This window comes from Ananas comosus, linkage group 9 (assembly GCF_001540865.1).
Source record: "Ananas comosus cultivar F153 linkage group 9, ASM154086v1, whole genome shotgun sequence".
In the NCBI taxonomy this organism is placed as follows: Eukaryota; Viridiplantae; Streptophyta; class Magnoliopsida; order Poales; family Bromeliaceae; genus Ananas; species Ananas comosus.
This window is the reverse complement of record NC_033629.1, coordinates 3,364,707-3,382,480: the sequence shown is the minus strand read 5'-3', so window position 1 is coordinate 3,382,480 and position 17,774 is coordinate 3,364,707. Positions and strand designations below refer to the sequence as shown.

General features: G+C 42.0%; 2 long non-coding RNA genes across 4 annotated transcripts in view; one reads left to right on the top strand and one right to left on the bottom strand.

Moving 5' to 3' along the window:
* LOC109715610 overlaps positions 1-14,444 on the bottom strand; it is a 19,118-nt gene extending 4,674 nt beyond the window's left edge. The window contains exon 1 of the long non-coding RNA XR_002217705.1: positions 14,383-14,444. This is a non-coding gene — a long non-coding RNA (uncharacterized LOC109715610). The remainder of the gene's footprint in view (positions 1-14,382) is intronic.
* Positions 5,489-17,774, top strand: part of LOC109715608 — a 13,089-nt gene continuing 803 nt past the window's right edge. The window contains exons 1-5 of one of the 3 annotated variants that reach the window (XR_002217703.1): positions 5,489-5,872; positions 5,997-6,286; positions 6,359-6,490; positions 6,584-6,667; positions 7,520-7,784. This is a non-coding gene — a long non-coding RNA (uncharacterized LOC109715608). Of the gene's footprint in view, positions 5,873-5,996; positions 6,287-6,358; positions 6,491-6,580; positions 6,668-7,519; positions 7,785-17,774 lie in introns of those variants that run through there. The other 2 variants (XR_002217701.1, XR_002217702.1) reach the window with 2 other exon arrangements.

Here is a 17,774-nt window from a genome sequence, read left to right as displayed (position 1 = left end):
ACAGCGACAATCCTCGGCGCGATGTCCAGGACGGCGAAGACGCACCCTCGCCCGGCCTCTTCGCAATGCCCCGGCAACAAACGCTCGCTCGAACGGCTCGCGGTGCGACGTCGGCGAATCCCCGGCTCAACCGTGCTCCTCCCTAGCCTAAGATCTGTTGGAGAGTGAGAGAGAGGAAGTAGCAACAGAGGAACTCCCTCTCTCTGTCCTCACAAGGCTAAATAGAGAGAGAGAGGCTTGGTGATACAAACGAGGGAGAGAAAAGACCAAAACACCCTCTCACCTACCCTGGTGTACCGGTACACGGGATTGCGTACCGGTACAGGAAGCAACCCGAGAGCAGATTACGCGGCATCAGTATAGTGTACCGGTACGCCATGATGGCTGTACCGGTACAACAAGCAGGAAAATCTGCTATTTCGCAGATTTTTCTTCGCTGAAGGCTGCTCTCGCGTCCGACGGAGTCCGTTTTACGTCTATTTGACGCCAACGCGACTCGGGCTTGTCCCGACACTCTCCAGAGCTGTCGACAAGCTTCCACAGTCAAACACCAGGGATCTCACAAGTACCCCTGCCCCGGTCACCAGGAAGGAACACACGGCGTTCCTTCTATACTAGTTATATCACAATCTTTTCTGCACTCGTTCGCAGAAAATTAACCGAGATTTTGTTCCGATCGCCATCTAACGGCGATAAATTGGCCTTAGGGCCATATTTCCTTGCTTTTGTTTACAGGAAAATTTTTGACTCCATTAAGAATGTAGTTTTGAAAGTTTTAAATTAGATTATATATTTACTGGAGTTTGAACACATCAAAGAAATTAATATCTAACATCAAATATAATGCCATTAATATCTACCAATAATTATCCATCAATGAAATAAGACCAAACAAAATAAATAAATAAACTAAAACTAAGATTTAGACAAATAGAATATGTGCTTCAGCCATCTTCACTCCTACTCTGATGCTAACAATCCTACAAAGTAAATAATAGGATAGAAACTTCTCACATGAGGGTGGGTAGAATGTTTAATTAATTAGGGCATATATACATTTTTAAAAGAGCATTGTGGTATTTTAAAATTTTAAAATTATCCTTAAGTTATGTACATATAACGTCTAATTAATTTTTTTAAAAATTTTAAAATAATATATATTTAACAAGTGTTATGTACATAACTAATTAGGTATATATAATAATATATATCATATGTTTACTCATAGATAATTAAATACATATAATAATACTATTTAATATATCGTAAAATGGAACTAAATATTTTGTTAATATATAATATATCCTCATATATCTATTAATTATATATATATATATATATAATAATACTATTTAATATATCGTAATATGGAACTAAATATTTTGTTAATATATAATATATCCTCATATATATAAATATATATTATTATTAATATATATATATATATATATATATAAAATTAAATATTTTATTTTGATAATTAATATATCAAGATTTTGGGTCGGGTTTAGGTCGGGCTTGAACATGCCCAAATAGGCCCAAAATTTTTTCGGGCCTAAATATTTAAGCCCGGCCTGAACCCAAAGTTATATTTTTAATATCCGAAGCCCGGCCCAAATATGGCTCATAGGGTCAAGCCTTGTTTAGGCCCGGACCTAGTTCCACAGCTATGACCACATTAGATGGAAAAACAATTCTGATTAGAATATATGAGGCCTCACACGCTAGTAATAATAACTGGATTTAAGTATTTTGGGCTAATGGTTCAGGTCCAACGAGTTATTATTACTAGCGGGTTGAGTCGTTACACTTGGTACCAGAGCCAAATACCAGCCGGAAGTGTAAAAGCTAAGTGAGATATGCGGTACAAAGTGCTACACCAACGGATTTAGTAATGACTTGGTAATGTCTGTTATTTGGGTTTGGATCTGGCGAGAACGTCATGAACTAAACAGGAGAATTTGTAATTAGAATATATGAGACCTCACACGCTAGTAATAATAACTGGGCTTAAACATTTTGCGATAGATCGGGTCCAACGAATTATTATTACTAGCAAATCGGATCGTTATATAAATATTTTTTTCTCCTTCCGCCTGTCATTGTTTTTCTTTATCTTAATCATCCGTGTAGCTTTCACCGTTGCACATTGTTTCTTATTTTTATAAAAACTAACCGACATTATAGAATTTGCAGATTCGACATAAAATTTTAATAAACTAAACAAAATATCCTTAATTTTTCCACTGCCGCTCACGGTTCGTCTCCCTCCTCGCCCTTTCTTTGATTCTCCATGCATATTAGTTTTTTAAAACAGAGATAATACATCAAAAAATGCTGCAACTCCATTAAAAATAAAAATCTTTCTTATTATCCCCAATAAGAAACGAGGTCCTAGTCAAACGTGCTCAAAATGCGAGAGAACCCACACATCTCTAGCTCTAATGATTTATTATGAAACGATAGAAAGGAAATGAAATACTTCTCAAACCCAAGATGAGTTACTGCAGTCAGTATTATTAGCTAGTGTCATTAAACAAGCAACCGCAAGCAGTCCGCAGCATACGCATAAAGTGATAGAACATAACCAGCAGTATATACATGTATATTTGGTGCACCCTTCCCCATCTACTACTCTGATGTACATTAAAGCGTTTGGTTAGGAGATAGCGATAGGAATAGGCCCTTATCCTCTCTTTATACCCAAACGCTAATTTTTTACCTGAGAATAGTAGTTCTCGGTTATTCCCACCAACACCTCCATTTTTTATATAAAACTATCTAAAATTGTTCTTATCCCCGAACAATCCAATTTTCATCCAAACACTATTTTTCTTATCCTCATACTTATACCTATCCCTGTAATAGCTAGTTCTTGCTTATACCCGAACCAAACGGGAACAGTGTACTTAAGTACCCTATGTTATGTACACCGTGTCGGAGAACTACATAACTCTATACATCACGACGGCGCAAGATGAATACTCTAGAAATGTCACCTTCTCCGTCGCTTCGAGTCGACCTGCACATCGTAATCGGTTAGTAACGCAAAAATGAAACAACATGTCGAGATATTAGGAGAAAATAAAAGGAAGCCATGGAAAGGGATTCCTCGGATTTGGCTCCATAGCATAAATTGGTTGAGGACACCTCACTCCCGATGACGAGGGGAAAGAAAAGGGAGAAAAAAAAGAAAAAGAAAAAAAGAATCTTCCTTGATATTTCCCACAAGCCCCTTTGAACTCATGTTATTAACAAACAAACGATAAACATAGACAAAGGCTAAACATAGAAGCGCACTGTTGACATAAATATTTATTGTCTAAAGTAATTCATAACATCTACTCTTGTCATATACCCAAACTCGAAACCCTGATCATATTTCTTCATTAGAAGTTATTACGCATGCTTATTTTCATTGCCAGTTCATCTTGATAATAATCATCATTGAGCAATTTTTCCTGAAATTTAGTATTGAACTCACTTTTCTGTCACCTGGCAACATGAACTCCCACCGCTAATCAAAGATTAAAAAAAACAACGAAATAAATTAATAATGTCATTAGCATGCAACATTATGCAGAAAAAGACATCTAGGGTAATTTCCATACAGGTCTCTAAACTACTAAAAAAACGTCCCTCAGTTGCATTGTTCTTTCATGAAAGTCCCAACCGAGAATTTTTTGAGTGTAAATGTACTTGATAAACATCTTGATTTTTTAACCCTTTTGTACAGTTTTACTTCTTAAATTTGATAAGCACCCAAAGTATTTGAGTAGAGTGTTATTGGAGAAAAGAATTTAATAATTAAAGGTGTATGTGATGTTTACAATAATAAATTTACGAAATTGGGGACAGTTGGCAGTCCCTCGAGATTAGGTCAGTATGTAGCTAGTGATGTATTTTTGTATCTACAGTGAGTCTGGGTTGAATAGCGGTAACATAGTGGCATATAGTTTTAGAGTTTCTTTCATCTTTCTTACTATCCTGTACCTACTTTTGTCTTACTTGTACTGTAGACTTAGTGGATGGGCCGTTAAGGTCGGTGACGGTACCCACTGAGGGCTATTCTATTTTGTAGTAGTTCTCACACCCTGTTGTTGCCACTTTTTTTTTTGCAGGGCCGTCCGCTGCTGCTGTTGTTGCTGATTTCAACCGCGATAAGGGAGTCGCGAGCTAGATCCCTACCATCCTTGGTTGCTATGTTAGAGGAGTACCATGCTGAGGTAGTTTTGGGGTTTGTATGTACATACCGTTATGTCATTGTACTCGCTGGAGCGAGGTTGTTCCGTGGCTTTTGTATGTATAGTGGACCCTCTATGTTTTTATACATGTTTTAGTTATAGCAGCTCTTTACCTCTGGTGTAGCTATATTCTATCTACAGGTATAGTTATCTCTTCATATACACGAAAAATTTCTATGTATACGACAGGTCTTTTGGCGTGTCCGAGGAAACGTGGTAATCTGGTTTCCCCGGTAATCCAGGGCGTGACATCGCACTATTCAATCAACCATCCACTCAATCCGAGGGGACCACTGTCATTCTAATCGCACATCCCATCATCCAAGGATTGAAAATCTAATAGCATCAATGAGAGAGAGAAAGAGAGAGAGAATCCAATTACTATACTATCAATAGCATAAAGCGCTTGGTGCTATCAAATTTTCCACTATTAGATCTACCTCTTTGATTATTTTCATCTATTAGATCATACTATTTAACCAACCATCCACTCAACCCTAACCCATTTGGTTTGGGATATAAGTGGGAATAACAAAAATTGTCACGCCCCGGATTACTCGTTTCCTTGGGCACGCCAACAGATTCGCCGTATACTTAGAAATTTTCTAGTATACGAAGCGATAACTGTACCTGTAAACACAATCAAGCTACAACCACAAGGTAGAGAGCTGCTAAAAGAAATATATATAATAAAAACCAGGTTCACTATACATACACAGTCCAAAATACAGACACCATTCGCTCCAGCGAGCCAACAGACATAGGTATGTACAAGAACACCGAATGACCCAAAAACTACCTGTGGGAGGAACTCCTCTAGCTCTGAAACACGTCTGGAAGGGATCTAGCTCGCGACTCCCTTTCCACTATCTATATCAGCACCACCAGCAGCCGAAGACGAAGGCTTTGCAAAAAGGGGTCAACAACTGGGTGTGAGAACTACTGCAAAAAGAAGTAGTCCTCAGTTGGTAGCGCTACAGACCTAAACGGCTCACCCGCTAAGTCTACAGAAAGTATGCTCAAAGATAGTAAAGGAAGCTGAAAAACTCTACAGCTACATGCCACTATGTTAAGTCTTGTGTGTTGGCAAGTTTCGTGAATTGAGTCGAAATCTTGAAGGATCGATGCGTATCGTCGAAGAACGAAGAATCCAAGATTTCGAGGAAAGCTGAAATATCTCACGACGTGTAGAGACCTAGAATTTTAGCTGAGGCTTGTCGACAGCTCTGGAGAGTGTCAGGACAAGTCCGGGTCGCGTTGGCGCGAAGTGGACGCCAAACGGGCCTTGTGGGAACTTGAGAGCAGCGGGTATCTTGAAGATCTGCGAAATAGCAGATTTTCAGTGAGCTGTACCGGTACAAAGTGGAAGCAGGGTGCAAGTTGACTTTTTGGCCATCTTGTCACATCACCCCCCTTTAACCCTTATCTTGGAGCAGAGAGGAGAGAGAGAGGGGAGCTCCTTCATGCTGCTGCTGTTGCTGTGCTTCTTCTTCCTCTCCTTTTACTTCCCTTAGCAACCTAGAGTGTTGGAGGAGCTCAAGAGAAGCTCGAGCTTCGTCGACGACGCGCCGCGTAGCGGATCGAGCGAGTTTTCGACGAGGTGCTGCTCGCAGGGAGGGTTTGTCGAGGTGAGTGGTTCCTCGAGATCGCTTTTTTTTTTTTGGCTTTAAACTTCTACGATTTTCGAACTGCACTGCTGCTGCTGTTGATTCCAGCGTCGACCCGCAGAGCTTTGACTCGTATTCCGCGCAGGAGCATCGGAACGTGACGCGGTTTGATTCGTTGGAACCGAGACTTCGAGACGAATTCATAGGATCCTTACTCGCCCGATTTGGAGAAGGTTTGCTCTGTCGAAATCCCTTTTTACTGAGTTGCTGTTTGCCGAGCAGACTCTGAAGTGCTGATTGCTGATTCCAGCATCGACCCGCCGTGTTTTACCTAGTTCTCTGTGTAGGAGTGTCGGAACGCGACGAAATTTGGCGTGCTAGATTCGCGACTTTGAGACGAAGATTCTGAGCCCAAGATCGTGATTTTTGGAGCAGGTTTGCCCTGTCGAACCCTAGTTTTACTAGGCTGCTGTTTGCCGAGCAGATTTCAGAGATACTGTTTCGCAGGTTCCAGCGTCGACGTTTCGTATTCTGGCCCGTTCTCTGCGTAGGAGCGTCGGAATTCAGCGAAACCTGGGCCATTGGATCCGTGACTTCGAGACGAAGCTTCAGAACCCTTGTTTGCTGAATTTGGATAAGGTTAGCTTGGTCGGATTTAACGCTTTCTTCGCTGCTGTTTTCTGGGCAGATTTTGTGATTTTGAGTGTAATTGGGTTTACCTCTTCGCAGCAGGGGAACCGGGGACTTCGACGGACCAGCGAGGGATCAATTTGAATCCGGGCCACTTTCTTCGCTGCCAGGAGTTGCTTGAGAGAGGTGGGTTCATCGGTTTTGCCTCTAAGTACATATTAGTCGACTTGTATGCTTTGTTCGTTGAACACTAAACGAGGTAGCTCAAATTCATGGATTAGTATATTAAAAACCTGAATTGGGAGCATGCTTAGTGAGTAATGATAATTGATACTTGTTGGACTTGGATTTGACTTAGGAGAAAATCCCGAGTTGATCGTCATTTACATACACTGCCGGATTTAGCTCTAGGAGCCATGTTGCATTGTATCGTCGCGGGCTATGTGCGATGGATACCCAGGGTAGTGTAGCTTGTGTTTGTGCTCGTGCTGGGACGCCGAGCTTATACTAGCTGAGTGTAGACTGTTACGGGGTGTCGGGCGCCGTCGGGGCAGGCGGTGGGCCCCAAAGTCTGTTTTGGTTACTTGGGTTTGGCTGGTTAGGGCCTGATTGAGCTCGACAGAGCTACGCTGCATACTCGGCTGGGTAGCTCCCCCGAGTGCCACTCCGGAGTTAGGCTTTGTGCTTTCGCGTCGGTGTCGGGTAGTGCAGGTTAGACTTGCTCTCCACTGAGGTTTAGAGTGGGGGTAGCTGTGCAGTCACAACCGGGCACGGGACGGGTGCGTTCACAGTCCCAGGGACGGGTGCGTTCGCGGTCCCCTTCAGATTGGGTCTGGTTGACTTGAGTCTATAGGTGTTAGTTCTGGGCATGATAGCATAGCGACTTGTAGCTGTAGAGAGTTTCCAGCTTCATTTTCTTCTATCTTGCTTACCCTGTAGACTTAGTGGGTGGACCGATGTTGTTTAGGACGGCACCCACTGAGGACTACTTGTTTTTATAGTAGTTCTCACGCCCTCTTTCTTCCACCGTTGTTGCAGGGCCTTCTGTTTCGGCTGCTGCTCCTTCTGAGGCGGACCGCGGGAAAGGCGTGGCGAGCTAGAGCCTGCCCTTCGAGTACAGTGCTAGAGGACTCCCGCTGCAGGTAGTGACAGTTTTTGTTCGGGCGCTTTTGTTCTTACAGTTGAACTCGCTGGAGCGAGTAGTGTTCTTTTATATCCGTGGCTGTTGTATGCTTAAAGTTTGTTATTTCTACCTTCTTGTTTATAGTTTACTTCAGCTCTATACTACTGCTTGTAGTATTGTATGTTTATACAGGTACAGCTACGCTTCGTATACCGGAGAAATTCTCTTGTATACGGCGGATTTGTCGGCGTGCCCGGGGGACTGTGCACTCCGGGGCGTGACACGACGTGAATCACGATACTCAGGTAAAGTTTTATTTCATGTTATGGTGATTTATACTTAGTTATAGATGTTAGAATCATGAATATCAAAGTTTAATGGATTAGAAAGTGCCTCGGAGCTATGTGAAACCCGAAACAGTGCAAATTCTGGAAAATGCACTGTGTACCGATACAACATCGGAAGTGTACCGGTACAAAACATGTTCCGGTACAACCATCAACATGTAACCGGTTTCGAGGCTTATTGTTTTCTGTTCTGTCATCGTGTAACAGGTAACACCTTAATTTTGTACCGGTACACAATGTAAAAAATCCGAAAACTTTCTAATCCGACTCCAATTGATTCTAAAGTCTATAAATAAGCTATTGGGGTTCTCTAACTGATGAAGCATCACGAGAATTCATGTTTGAGAAACCCTGAAGGCTTGTTTTTCGTCAAAAACCTATTTTCTACAAAGAAGCCTCTTCTAGGTCAAATCGAGATATTGTAATGTGATATCTATATGTCGATTTGATCTACTCTTCGCTTAGAGTTCTCTTCTCTGGTTTTCATCGATACTCTAAGCGAGGGATTACCATATTCATGATGTTCTTCATGGATAGCGTTGTGGATTCGGTGTGATTGAAGGCGGTTCGAGGATTCGGATCGAAAGCTTCGTGGATTCGAAGTGGAGGCGTTTCGTGGATTCGGAATGTAGCGTTCGTGGATTCGAACGTGAGGGCGTGGACAACCCGGAGGGTAGCGCGAAGATTCATAGGAGGTCAAGAGAGGTCGAGTCCGTAGAGTCGGTAATCACCTTGTAATATTTTCTCTTAGTGAATTATTTTTTTACGTGTTGGTCCCGTGGGTTTTTTACTCCAAGTTGGAGTTTTTTCACGTAAATCTCGGTGTGATTTTTATTTTTCGCATTTATTTTTATCGCATTGAGATTTGCGATTTTTGGCTTTTACACCTATTTACCCCCCTCTAGGTGTTTGATACAATCTAGATAGATCTTTGGGCTCCTTAAAACTTACACACTATACTATCGCTAATCAACAATAGCTATCTGTAGATATAGGCAACATGCAATCTATAACCCAATCTCACTAAGGACTGTGAACGTACCCGTCCTACCTGCTAAAGCGTCACCAACCACCTCCACACTAGGTAGTTGGTGAAGAGCAAGTCCCACCGGACCCTACGACAGCTACGCGAACGCACAAAACCCGACTTCGGAGTGGCACTCCGGGGCGCTACCCAACCGAGTATGCAAGCGTGTCTCTGTCGAGCTCAATCAAACTCTCACAGGCTATAGTCAAAGAAAAATGTCTAACTGGTCTACCAACCAACTCACAATTGCCCCTGACACAATCTGATGCAAAACAGAAATCTGAGTCCACCGTGAACCGAGTCAGCACCCAACAGTTCAAAACAGTCTACATACTACTGTAAAATAAACTCGGCATCCCAGCTCGAGCGTAAACTCATCCTACACTATTTTGGGTATCCACCGCCTACAAACAGTGACGATATAAGTAAACTACAGCTCCTAAAACAAAATCTAGTAGTTTTCAGAAATGATAGTGTAAATTCAATAGTTTTGTCCTAAGTCAATTCCAAGTCCAACATGAAAATAATTCTAGTATTTAAAGAAGCACCAATTCAGATTCCACATAAAAACCATGCAAATCGGCGAATCGAGCATATAACATAATACTATACATGAAGTTTACATGCTGACAACAACTAGGCTTAGGAAGAAATCCGACGATTTTGGTAAACTTCAACCCACCTCAAAACGCTCGTCCAACAACAGCAAGAAGTCGAAAAAAATGGAAAACCCGCGCTCGCCCAGCCTCCAACGACGCAACCGCGACGCCTACTCGCTCGAACGGCTCTCCGGCGCAACGTTGACGTCGATCCGAGCTCAAACCGCGTCCTCCAGCACGTACGGGTCCACCAACGAAAGAGAGAAGGAATGGAGAAGGACTCACAAACTCTCTCTCTCTGTGAGCATATAAAGAGGTGGGTGAGACCGAGATGCCCTTTACCGACTCAAAAGTCCAACTAGAGTACCGGTACCAGATTTGGTTACCGGTACTCGGGCTTTCAGCCCGCAGCTTCGCACATTGGGTACTGGTACTCATCCGATGCAGTACCGGTACTCGGCCTCGGTACCTGTACTGACCCGATGCAGTACCGGTACTCAGCATCAGTTAGGCGCAACCCGAGAGCAGACTGTTCTGCCAACGCACTGGGGTACCGGTACTCCCCTGCGTGGTACCGGTACTAAATTCTGAAACATGCACTTTGCAGATTTCTGTGCCACGACTCTGCTCTCGCATCGCACTGAGTCCGTATTGCGTCCATTTCGCGCCCAAACGACTCGGACTTGTCTCAACACTCTCTAGATGTGTCCACAAGTCTCAGATGCTAAAATCTCACGGGCAACAAATCCCTAGGATACTACAAAAATTATCTCCGCTATTCTACCAAACGGGATGATTTTTGGCCGGAATATTTTATTCCGGTCAAACCCTGCTATTCTCGGCTATCCCGAAATAGTTTGAAATTTACTATTTCACCATTGGTAGAATACTGCTATTCTAATTTTAATTTCAAACTTTATTAAAATTATAAATTAAATTAAAAATAAATTATATAAATATAATATGTTATATATTATAATATATTATTTTTATAATAAAATTATTAAATGCAATATATTAGTACGTATCATTTATATTTAAATATTATAATAAATTATATTTAAATATTATAATAAATTATTTGTATTAATTGTTGCCACCCCTATTCTTATTTTAAAATTTAAACTTTAAATTTTTAAAATTTATAATTTGTAATCTCAAAATTAAAGTTTATAATTTTAAATTNAATCCTATCCAAAGCTCAGAAACACTACATAAAATTTTTAAATTTTAAAATTTAAAAATTTAAATTTAAATTTTTAAAATTTATATTTTGTAATCTCTAAATTAAAGTTTATAATCTTAGATTCTAAATTTTAAAATTTAAATTTAAATTTTAATATTTTAAATTTTTAAAATTTAAAATTTTATATTTTATATTTTTAAATTTAAATTTGATCTTAAATATAAAGTTTGGAATTTAAAATTTATGATTTTGAATTTAAAGTTTGAGATTTTAAATTTTGAATTTTAGTTTCAAAATTTGAAATTTAAATGTTAAAATTTTAAACTAAAAAATATAAATATAAAATTTGAAAATTCAAATTCAAATATAATGAGAGTGGTAAAATTATTATTTTTTATTTAACTATCCACTCTTCTTTTTATTTTATCTTATCTATCCAAACGTTATTTTTCTTATCTCCGGGAACAATCCATTTTTCAACCAAACACAAAATTGGTCTAATTCTTACTTATACTTGAATTTATACCTATTTCTGAAATTGACAGTTCTTTCTTATATCCAAACCAAACAATATCTAAAGGACCACTATCTCCTAATCACACATCCTTTTATCTAAGACTAAAAATTTAATAGCAGCAATTACTTGGTGCTATTAATAGTATAGTACCATAGTTTTATATATATATTTATATAGTAAAAACTGAAGATAAAATTACTCTCAACCAATTTTTTTTGCAAACTATTACATACTACAACGTACACAGAGTAAATAAATAAAGGGCAAACCACATGTATATATCCAACATCGCAACATATAACATACCATTAGATAGCTCACAATCCAGCTGAAACTAGAAAAAAATTAAACTATTGTGAAAAGCTAATTATATCCCCATTAATTCTTTTCCTGCCAACATTCAAAATACTTATTATTTTACAGTTGCTGATAATCTGGTGGAGCTGTCAATACACTCTTTCTTCTTTTAAGTCTCCATCTATATATACTCTCTCTTTTTCTTAACTGCGATAAGATTATCAGCCTATAGAGATACAAAAGGATTGATTTTTTTCAAGTAAAAAGACTCTACATGTAGTATCCCTGGTGTACAACGGTTGAGGCTTATCGACACGTCGTGAGAGTGTCGGGACAAGTCCGAGTTGCGTTTGGCGCGAAATAGACGCAAAACAAACTCAGTGGGGACGCGAGAGCAGGAGTTAGCTTTGGAATCTGCAAATTGCAGATTTTCTGCTTGTTGTACCAGTACAACATCAGAAGTGTACCGGTGCATTTTCTGTACCGGTACAACATTGGGGGTGTACCGATACACTTCGCCTGTTTCCGCGCAGCTGCACTCGGGTTGCCATTTGTACCGGTACAAACGCTCATATACCGGTACATCAGGGTAGGTGAGAGGGCAAATTAGTCTTTTCTTGCCTCATTTGTGTCACCCTCTCTCCCACTCCTTATACGTGTGAGAGAGCTGAGAGGGAGCTTCTCACTGTTCTTATTCTCCTCTCTCTCTCTAGCTTGGATCGTACGTGGTGGAGGAGCTCGGGTGGTGTTGGATTGTCGCCGACGTCGCGCCGCGGTGCCGTTCAAGTGCACGTTCGTCGTAGTAGCGTCGCGGGGAGGCTGGGAGAGGGTGTGATACCGCCGTTCTCGACGTCGTGCCGGTTTTGGAGTAGCTTTCGAGGTGGGTTAATCATCGGACTTCTCTTCTAAGCCTAGTTGACAGCATGTATTGATGATCTTCGTATATCTTGTTTGTTTAGCTCGAACTTGTGAATTGCATGCCTATATGTAGAATCTGAGTTTGGAGCATCAAGTAGCAATTTTAGAACATTTATACATGTTGGACTTGGATGAGACTTAGGAGAAAATCGCGATTTTACCCGTCATATGCTTAAACTATCATATTTAGCTCTAGGAGCCGTGGTTCGATTGTATCATCGCAGTTTCAGAGCGGTGGATACCTCAGGTAGTTTAGAGTGCAGTTACGCTCGTGCTGGGATGCCGAGCCTACTTTTACTGTTCAGACTGTTCCGGACTGTTGGGTGCTGTTGAGGTTGACGGTGGACCCAGATTACTGATGTAGTATCAGATTGTGCCGAGAGCACGTGTGTTTCGGTTGTTAGACCAGTTAGACCCTGTTTACTTGACTATAGCCTGCAAGAATCTGATTGAGCTCGACAGAGATACGCTTGCATACTCGGTTGGGTAGCGCCCACGAGTGCCACTCCGGAGTCGGGTTTTGCGCGTTTGCGTTGGTGTCGTTATGTTCTGGTTGGACTTGCTTTCCACGGACTGCTTAGTGGTGGAGGTAGCTTTAGCTTCAACATGCGGGACGGGTGTGTTTACAGTCCCTGGGACGGGTATGCTTACAGTTCCTAGTGAGATTGTGTCAGAATTTATTTTCTACAGATAGTTAGTTTTAGAGCATGATAGTGTAGTGGCATTTAGCTATAGATTTATTCCAGCATTTTCTACTATCTCTGCTTACTTCTATAGACTTAGTGGGCGGACCAATGATATTGAGGGCGGCACCCATTGAGGACTACTTATTTTTACAGTAGTTCTCACGCCCTGTTGTTACCTCTCTTTTACAGAGCCTGCTATTCCGGCTGTTGCACTCTCTGAGACTGATCGTGGCAAAGGCGTTGCGAATTAGAGCCCTACCAGACGAGCTGACGAGTTAGTGGAGCACCAGCTACAGGTAGTTGTAGTTTTTGGTTCATTACATACTGATGTTATAACTCGCTGGAGCAAGTGCTTTGTATCAGGATACTGTGTATCTACTGATCCATTTTTATTATATACCGGTTCTTCTAGCAGCTCTATACTACTGGTTGTAGTGTTGTTTATTTACAGATTCAGTACGGCTTCGCTTCGTATACAGGAAAAATTTCTATGTATACGGCGAGTCTGTTGGCGTGCTCGAAAAAACGAATAATCCGGGGCGTGACACTACAATTGGAATTTCCTTTGAATATCCTATTGTTACTTTCTATCCAGTAAAAATATAGTCTTTTATAACATCTCGAGATTAAGAATAGTCCCATATCGGATATTAAAAATATAGTCTTTTATAACATCTCGAGATTAAGAATAGTCCCATATCGGATATTAAACCTATGATGAATGAATATATAAGGTTGGATATTTCTATAACAAATTGTTGGAGAAAATCCAAAATCTCTAAATATCATTTAATTTTATAATTATTCTCATTTATTATCTTTTATTATGTTAATTAATTAGATTAATTAAATTAAATTTATTTCTTCTTTATGCCACATAAAGGCATGAATTAAGTGGGATGTTGGAAACGTTGGGTATCCAATGTTTCATTCTCTCTCCATTATATTGTCACGTCCCGGATTACACGTTTCCCGGGCACGCCGACAAATCCGCCGTATACAAAAAAATTTTTCCTGTATACGAAGCGATAGCTGTACTTGTAAATCAAACACTACTACGAACAGTAGTAGAGAGCTGCTAGAGAAAACTGAAGCTAAATAAAACAGAGTTTCATATACATAGTTCAGATCTAAAATACAGAGCTACTCGCACTGGCGAGTTAAGTCAACTATGTACATAAACTCGAAACAAAACATCTACCTGCAGTAGGGCACCTCTAGCTCAGCACGTCGGGTAGGGCTCTAACTCGCGACGCCCTTGCCTCGATCCTGGTCCGCAGACGGTGCAGCAGCCGGAACCTGTGGCTCTGCAAAAACATAGGTAACAACTGGGCGTGAGAACTACTGTAAAAACAAGTAGTCCTCAGTGGGTACCGCCCAAAACAACATCGGTCACCCACTAAGTCTACAGAAGGGAGCAAGGATAGAAGGAAAGCAGGAAGCATACTCTACCGCTATCATCCACTACACTATCATGCTCTACACTAACCAACTGTAGGAAATGTCAAATCTGACCCAATCCAATCGGGACTGTAAGCATACCCGTCCCCGGGACTGTGAATACACCCGTCCCTGCCCCGTTGCGACTATCGGGCTCTATCCACTCTAACTGGTCCGTGGAGAGCAAGTCCAACTGGCATGAGCGACACCAACGCAAAAGCACAAGCCTGACTCCGGAGTGGCACTCGTGGGCGCTACCCAACCGAGTATGCAGCGTATCTCTGTCGAGCTCAATCAGGCTCCAACTAGCCAAAGTCAAGTAATCGACTCAAACTGGTCTAACAACCAACAGGTAACGTGCCCTCGGCACAATCTGACGCCAAAAAGGCGATACGGGTCCACCGTCAACTCTGACGGCACCCAACAGTCCGAAACGACCTGAACGACCCTGTAAAAATCCACTCGGCGAACCAGCACGAGTGTAAATACATTCTAAACTACCTGGAGTACTCGTCTCGAAGAAACTGCGACAGTACAATTTTCTAACGGCTCCTAGAGCTAAATCAGGTAGTTAAAACTGGTGACAGGTCCAAATCGCAGGTTTTCTCCTAATTCAATTTCCAAGTCCAACATGTATAATCTACTTAATTTATAAAACATGCTCCAAAATTCAGATTTCACAATCTACATATAGTCCATGAATTTGAGCTAACACAATTTACCGAAATCAAGATCTATACATGTCGACCAATAAGAACTTAGGAGTAAAGCCGATGTAACCCACCTCGCACGCTAATCCCTGGCAGCACAGAACCCCCTCGACTGCGACACCACCTGCTGGATCGACCAAAAACGCCCGAGTCTCGAAATCGAGCTAACTCCAAACTAAAACACCAAAATTTCTCAATTCAGTCCAAAATCCACAGCAGCAGAGAAGAGAAGGATTTCGACCAAGCTAACCTTCACCAAAATTTGCAAGTAAAGGCTTCGTGGATTCCTCTCGAAGTCCCGAATCCAACGAACCAAGTCTCGTCGCAATCCGATGCTCCTACGTCGCGTACGAGCTGAAATACTAACAGTCGACGGTGGATTTCAGCAAACAACACTTTTCCGAGTTGAAGTAGCAAACACCTGCCCAAAAATTCAGGGAAATGCTGAATTACTCACCTCGACAACACCGGGCACCGCTGCGACAGTAAAAACGGCGAAAAACCTCCGCTCGCCCGGCCTCCTCGCGCTACCCCGGCGTCAAACGCGAGCTCAAACGGTTCCGCGGCGCGATGTCGGCGACGGATTCTCCAACCAAGCTCTCCACTGTAACCGAGTCTAGAGAGAGAGAGGAGAAGAGAACGCAACAAGAACTCTCTCTCTCTCTCTCAGCACCAAGCTATATAGAGAGGGAATGGGTTGGTGATACAAACGAGGGAGAGAAAAGACCCAATTACCCCCTCACCTACTCAAGTGTACCGGTACACGGGGCTCTGTACCGGTACACATGCCAACCCGAGAGCAGTCTGCGATGGTTGTACCGGTACAGCCACTAAGCTTGTACCGGTACAGCGAGCAGAGAATGCTGCAGTTTTGCAAATTTCTTCGCTAAAAGCTGCCCTCGCGTCGCACGGAGTCCGTTTTACGTCTATTTGACGCCAACGCGACTCGGGCTTGTCCCGACACTCTCCAGAGCTGTCGACAAGCCTCCACAGACAAACACCAGGGATCTCACATATATATACAATGGATTGCACTGTTCATTATAGATATGAACATTGCTGAGAGAGTTGAGTGAAAAAATGAAAGGAGAAATTTTATTTAATTTATTTTTCTATTGTCTTTGATATTTTTATCATCGGGTGTTGAAAGAGTCTTCGTTAACCTTCTTCACAATCGTGCTCGCAGAAGGAGGAATTCCGGTCGTACCTTTGTAGTGTTCCTGAGTTTTGGATAGGATTGGCTTCAGTATTATAGACTGGTCAACATCTCTGGAGAGTGTCGAACTGAGTCGGAGTCAATTCTGCACGAATTGGATGCAGAATTGGACTCGGCGCACTCAAATAGGCAAAACTGGAGTTTTGCCAGATTCGGGCGCCCAGAACATTGTTAGGGTCGCCCAGAAACGAGTGTTGAATTTAACTGAGACTGGAAGCCAATTCGGATCCCAAGTTCCGGGCGCCCGGAAGTGGGTCCGGAAATTTGACATCGTGAATATCGCTTGCTTCGACGCGTGGCAGGGTGGTAGGTAAGTTCCGCCGGAGTCGTTTACGGGCGCAGCGCACCGCGGGCGGAGAGTCCGAAGGGTCCGGTTTATGCTGTCAGGATGTTCTGGTCGCCCAGAACATGGTTCCGGGCGCCCGGAAATGCCCGTTTCTGCAGGGACAGCAGATTGCAAGCTTTGTTCTTGAGGTTCATTGGATCCTATTTTCACCCTATAAATAGTTGAAATGCGTCCCTTTGCTGCTCTTTTCTTCCCTTCTTCACAGAGAAACCCCTTTTAGCATCTCAAACCTCGGATTTGCTTCAAATTGCATCAAACTTCCATAATCCAGCTTGATGGAGTGCTGATTCTGCAGTTCTTCAGCGACGATCTCCAGTGTTTTGGCTCGTGCGCGACGTAGGAAGGTCGGACTTCGACGAAACTTGTTTTGCTGGATTCTTGACTTCCAGAGGAATCCACGAAGCCCTGAATTGCAGATTTTGGTGAAGGTTAGCTCAGTCGAACTCAGATTTTCCTCTGCTGCTGTAGCTTTGGACAGAATTTGCCAATTTTTGAGTTTTCTTGGGGTGAACTTGGGAAGCAGGGGCTTTGTGGAGTTGAGTCACGTTCCCCATCACCCAGTACTGGAATTGGGACCCTCTTCACCTGATTTGGAGTTCATTAGGTGAGTTTTGACATTAGAATTGGGATATTTTAGCTTAAGTGCTGTTTTGCTGAACTTTATCATCGACTGTTGGTATTTCAGCTTGTACTCGACGTAGGAGCATCGGATTTCGACGAAACTTGATTTGTTAGTTTCGGGACTGCGAGAGGAATCCACGAAGTCCTTACTTGTGGATTTTGGTGAAGGTTAGCTTGGTCGAAACCCTTCTCTTCTCTGCTGCTGTGTATTTGGACTGAATTGTGGATTTTGATGTTGATAGCTTGGAGATAGCTTGATT